Below are 6230 nucleotides of genomic sequence, written 5' to 3'. Positions count from 1 at the left end.
GAAAATTTTTGGTCTGCAGGATTCCAAGAGTTCTCCGTTATTGGCAGTATTGTCGATTTGGACCAGTTGATGGAGTAGTCCGAAAGTTTAAAAAAATTTGTTATGAGATTAAATACATCATGTAAAGACGATTTCGGTTCTTGTAGATAAAGTAAAATGTCGTCGGCATATAGATTAATTTTATGCTCTGAAATGGTGGAATGGATACCTATGATCTTGCTGTTCTGACGGACTGCCATAGCCAATGGTTCGATGAATATTGCAAACAGTAGAGGTGAGAGTGGGCACCCTTGTCTGCTTCCTCTCTGCAAAATGAAGCTTTTAGATGTGATCCCGTTGGTGGTGACTGTGGCCTTAGGGGAATTATATAAGGCTGATACCCACTGGATAAATGACTCTCCAAAGCCAAATCCACTCAGGGTGGCAAATAGGAAGGACCAGTTGACCTTGTCGAAGGCTTTTTCTGCATCAAGTGACAGAATAATTGCTTTTTCATTAACGCGTTGTACTTTACTTATCAGATTAAGAACTCTTCTGACATTATTACTTGAGTGTCTGCCATTAATGAAGCCCGTTTGATCATTATGAATTACTGATGCGATTATTTTCTCCAGTCTAGAAGCAAGTGCCGTTGAGATAATTTTGATATCGCTGTTGATTAGTGATAGAGGACGGTAGCTAGAAGGAAGTGTGGGGTCTTTGTCTGGCTTTAGTAATAATTTGATTGCTGCTGTATTCATGTGAGGTCTTATACCTCCGTTCTTTTTGATCTCTGTCACTGTTCTGATGAAAAGTGGTGCTAATATTGTCCAGAAATGTTTTATAAATTTGGCAGGAAAGCCATCTGGACCTGGAGCCTTACCTGTTGGCATTTTGTCTAATGCGCTCTGCAGGTCATTAATAGTCAGGGGAGCGTCTAACATATTTCTGTGTTCCGTGGATAACTGAGGTAAATTTAGGTTATCGAGAAAAGTCTGAATATCTTCTGGGTTTGGATTGTTTACTGTTGAATATAAGTTATGGTAGAAAGAATAGAAAATCTGATTGATCTCCTGAGGAGATTGTGTGTAATTTCCGGACGGCCCCTGGATTGTTGGTATCAGAGATTTTTCTTTATTGCGTTGGAGCTGATTAGCCAAAATTTTTCCTAATTTGTTACTGTGTTCAAAATTATTATATCTTAGTTGCTGTATGATAAATTCAGTTTTCTTTGATAGAATATTGTCCAGTTGCGATTTTGTACACTGTAATTGGGTCCATACTTGATCACTTGGATTGTTTGCATATTCCTGTGTTAGTTGTTTAATTTTTTCCTCAATATTTTTTTCTGCTTGCAATTCCTGTTTCTTCTTGTAGGAGGAGTATGATATAAATTTTCCTCTGATTACTGCCTTCCCAGTTTCCCATATTAAAGATGGAGATAAAGTTGGAGAGTCATTGTCTTCAAGAAAGTTTGCCCACTCCCGTCTCACCATTTTGTCAAAGTCTGGGTCTTTAAGTAAAGAGATATTAAAGCGCCATATTGAGGGCCGTTTATGGATGGTTTCTATTTGCAGATTGAGTGATATTGGTGCATGGTCGCTGATAATGAGCGGGTGTATTTTTGTGGTAATTTTTTTGTGAGATGGAGTTATTTAAGAGAAAAAAGTCAATTCTTGAAAATGAGCGATGCACAGGAGAGAAGAAAGTATATTCCCTCTTCGATGGGTATTTGAGTCTCCAGCCATCGCCAAGCCCAAAATCATCCATATATTCCTGTATTACCTTAGCCGATTGTGATTGCTTTGTGTGTACTGAGTTACTAGATCGGTCTAATGAAGCATTTAGGACTGTGTTAAAGTCTCCTCCAATTATAGTTGTCGAGCTGTCTGATAGGTTAGATAGTAGAGAGAAGACTGTGTGAAAGAAGGCTGGATCATCATTATTAGGGGCATACAGATTAACGATTGTATATAATTTGTTAAAGATTGTTGCCTGAATAATGATGTAGCGGCCTTCTGGGTCTGTTACCGTGCTGTTTAAAGTAAATGGTAGTCTCTTGTGGACCATGATAGAGACACCTCTTTGTCTGTTGTTATAGCAGGATGAAAAAATTTGATTAAAATTTGGATCTTTAAGAGATTTTTCTTCTGACTTTAACAAGTGGGTTTCTTGTAGGAGAAAAATATCTGTTTTCAATTTTGTGACAAAGTCCATCACTTTAATTTTTTTCGCCTGTGAGCGGATGCCATGTACATTCCAGGAAACCAGGTTTAGGTGTGACATTGACAAAATGGGGGTTTTATCATACTGTGTGTGGGTATGGAGAATAATCTGTGTGTGTTTCTATGTGAGTTTCTACCTGCGTGGATTTTGCATGAGTATATGTAATTGTTAAGTGTATGTATTACAGTCAACCGATGTGTCATGGTGAAGCGTCGCAGAGTTATGGAGCAGAGCATTAGAATATATACAAGCATGTTCAGCAACCAGAAGCGCCTGCGCCTTGAGGTATTCACAAACCTGAAAAACAAAGGGGTTACATGGAGTGTATTTGTGTGTGAGGTGAGGGAGGGGGAGTGAGTGAGAGGGATGGGGGGGGGAATAGAGAAGGAAAGGGAGAATACTGGGTGGGGTATGTGAAGTGTACATTCACACCCTGTGAGATTTTTTTTCCCCTTTTTTTCATTTTCACTAAGTCAGTGTTGTGTTCATTATATATATATATATCCACATGTACATACATATACATCTGCATATATGCATACATACACTGTAAACCCGCACACTACTACTAACTCAAAAGTATTGTGAAACAACAATCAAAATCCGCTATCAAGTCAACCCAACTTTAAGTTACTAAGTGTTCCGAACGAGGAATGCAGTTATAATTTCGTGCTACTTAAATTGTCTGAGTGATCATCACGATCTTACTCAAAATCTTTGAATGCACGGAGGCGTGCAACGTAATGACGTCAGTGTGTCATTACGTAATGACGTCAGTGCGTCATTACGTTGGCGGGACCGAACGAGGCAAAATCAAACCAACATGGCGGTCGTGAAGCGAGGGGAGTGTATCGACTGCTGAAGTTAAGAAAACTTGTAAGTATAAGGGTAAAGTCTTCCAAAATGACTTGCATGTTGTTTAATTGTATAAATGCCACAACGAAATGTCTGCGCTTTATTTTACACATTCAGCGTAACGCGGTCACAGTTACGGTCTTTGGCAAGGACGTGTTGCGAACTGAGTGCAATAATGACGATAAATATTTTCAGTCGACGCTATTTTTATTCTTTATAAATGTGTTTCTACTGGTAAAGTTAACATTTGGTTGAAAATAAGCCGGTATGACCCGGTAAAGCCGCCTCCCACTCGAAGTAAGAAGACGGTGTGTGTGTGTGTTTGTTTGTGTGGGGGGTGGGGGGTGGGGTGGATACAGACGAGTCCGGTGTTAGTACTAACGGTAGTAGTAGTAACGTGGCAAAGGCATGATACAGACAAGTCCGGTGCTGCTCAGTGTGAACAGTTTTTGCACTTGTTTACAAATTCAGCATAACACGCGGTCATAGTTAACATTACGTTACCGGTCTTTGGTGAGGACGTGTTGCGTGAACTGAGTGCAATAATCATAATGACAATACATATTTTCAGTCTACAGTATTGTTCTTTATAAATTTACTTCTGCTGGTAAAGTTAACATTTGTTTGGGGAGGGGGGGATTCTCGTTTGTGTATAATTGGAGCGGACGAATGTTAAGCTGTTCAGACTATTTACATCCCACAAAACACTTTTTTTTTTCAGATAACGTCAGGTGAACCGAAGGAGTTGTTTACTTCAAGAAGGCAGACATACTAATTAATTGTCTTTCCCTGTAGGCTGGTCTGTCCCTGTCCGCAAGTCTGTCCTTGTTGGCTGAAATCTGTCCCCTCCTGTCCCTGTCAGCTGAAGTTGGTACCCAGCACAAGGCATTCTTAGCAAACAAGGTATTGTTTATGTTCATTTTTAATGTAAAGATGTATCCATTAAATTTAATGTTTGGGCAGGAATGTTGATGATAATTGTTTTTGCTTTTAACTGTATTTTTTGGTGAGCCAGATAATGCAGATTTCAACCAGAATTGATACATATTAATGTTATAATCACAAACCAGCTTTAAAAGTGTAAGTTATTATGTCCTAGTTATTATCTCCTATCTCTACCAGGGAGCTTCCCATCCCTTTTATTAGATAGTCAAAATATGTACTTTATTTTGAAAATAAAGCAGGTTTCCTGTTCTGTGTTTCTCGCGTGCCAGTAGCTGTGGTTGAGAGAGAGAGAACTAACTGGTGACTAATTAATTGTCTTTCCCTGTAGGCAAGTCTGTCCTGTCGGCTGAAGTCTGTCCCTATCGGCTGGTCTGTCCCTGTCGGCTGAAATCTGTCCCTGTCGGCTGAAGTCTGTCCCTGTCGGCTGAAGTCTGTCCCTGTCGGCTGAAGTCTGTCCCTGTCGGCGGAAGTCTGTCCCTGTCGGCTGAAATCTGTCCCTGTCGGCTGAAATCTGTCCCTGTCGGCTGAAGTCTGTCCCTGTCGGCTGAAATCTGTCCCTGTCGGCTGAAATCTGTCCCTGTCGGCTGAAGTCTGTCCCTGTCAGCTGAAATCTGTCCCTGTCAGCTGAAGTCTGTCCCATGCCGGCTGAAGTTGGTACCCAGCACAAGACATCCTTGGCAAACAAGGTATTGTTTATGTTCATTTTTGATGTAAAGATGTATCCATTGAATTTAATGTTGCTGATAATTGTCTTTGCTTTTAATTGTATTTTTTGGTGAGCCCGATAATGCTGTTTTCTATGTTTAAAGGGATAAAAGAAATAACTATGCTATCCTTAGTTGTTAAGAGATTAGATTAACTATAGGCTACATTGTACAGTTGTTTAGTCTTTTTTGTCAGAAAAATAATAGCTTAATAAATAGCTTAGTCCACCGCATTTAACAAAGATTGGAAAGGGTTCACAATCTGTGTTTTAAAATGTATAAATTACTTCATTTATTTCTAGCTAAAATATTCTAATTAGAAATTTGGACTGCATTGTTTGAGTGGTTTCAGAGTACTATTTTTTTATGTCATCCCACAGGATCAAACACCTGAGACCAGTGAAGAGCACTGAGAGCAGTTAATGGCACAGAACCTCTATGGTAAACATTGATCTTGAAAGACACTGAAGACGACTTTTGTTTGAGTAATGGAGTGGAAGTGCAAATTGTGTATTGTGTCTGCAGACACCCGGGCACAGTTATTCCGGCACTATCGCTTGAAACACAGCCATTATTCTAGAGTTAGCCCTCTACCATGTCTCCATGACTCTTGTATTTGTACATTTCTGTCCTTTAATGCCTTGAAAATTCATCTGTCACGGTTTCACAGAGATGTGTGTAGACCCAGTGCAAGTGACATGGCACAAGCAGAAAGGGCAGCTTTTACCTGTTCTGTGTGTAACTTGAAACAGCCATTCTCACAAGAAACATTGTTCACTCATTTAAGTGGCCATTTAAAAAAACGTGAGACGATCACATGCCCATTTAAAAACTGTAACTACAGCACTAATGCGTATTCTTCTTTTAATACACACAAAAGTAGGATACATGCAAATAGTTCAGACTTTAGTGATGAGATAGTTTCAACAGAAAATGCTACTGTAAATGCTGCTGACCTTGATTATGAAGATAATTCCCTATCCCAACATGCAGACTCATTTGATAATCCTGAGGATGACAGTGTATGTGACTCCAGTCAGTTGAGAGACCAATTGCGCCATAATCTCTCCTCATTATTCCTCAAGATGCAAACTGTTCTCCACGTTTCTGACTTGGCAACTCAGGAAATAGTTGATCATCTCAGTCAGATATTTTCCTTGTCTCAGCCTCTCATCAGGGATACTGTAAAGGAGACACTACAGAGGCATGATATCTCTATTACTGAAGCTACCCTGAATGATTTAGTAAATGAGGTTATGAAGACAAATATTTTTGTCAGTGCCACAACTAAAGGGGAGGAGATGTCAACTAAAAAACGAAGAAAAACATTTGTTGAAAAAAAATTCCCTGTTGTGAAGCCAGTGCAGTATGAGTTGGAGCCTGGATGCAGAGTAGCCTATGTCCCTATTCTCCAGGTGATCCAGGAAATGTTTAAACACACAGACATCCTGGAAAGAATAAAGGAAACAAAGGTGTCACAAAAAGGCCATTACACGAGCCACCAAGATGGTTTATATTTTC

At 39.7% G+C, this 6230-nt stretch overlaps 1 long non-coding RNA gene across 1 annotated transcript; it reads left to right on the top strand.

Moving 5' to 3' along the window:
- Positions 1-2999: 2999 nt before the first annotated feature.
- Positions 3000-5483, top strand: LOC144464365 (uncharacterized). The gene is made up of 4 exons (XR_013492091.1): positions 3000-3081; positions 3856-3963; positions 4334-4691; positions 5090-5483. It is a non-coding gene; the product is annotated as an uncharacterized LOC144464365 (long non-coding RNA).
- The last annotated feature ends 747 nt before the right edge of the window (positions 5484-6230 follow it).

This window comes from Epinephelus lanceolatus, chromosome 9, assembly GCF_041903045.1.
Source record: "Epinephelus lanceolatus isolate andai-2023 chromosome 9, ASM4190304v1, whole genome shotgun sequence".
NCBI lineage: Eukaryota > Metazoa > Chordata > Actinopteri > Perciformes > Serranidae > Epinephelus > Epinephelus lanceolatus.
The sequence above is the reverse complement of the archived record's forward strand: the minus strand, read 5'-3'. Positions and strand labels throughout refer to the sequence as shown.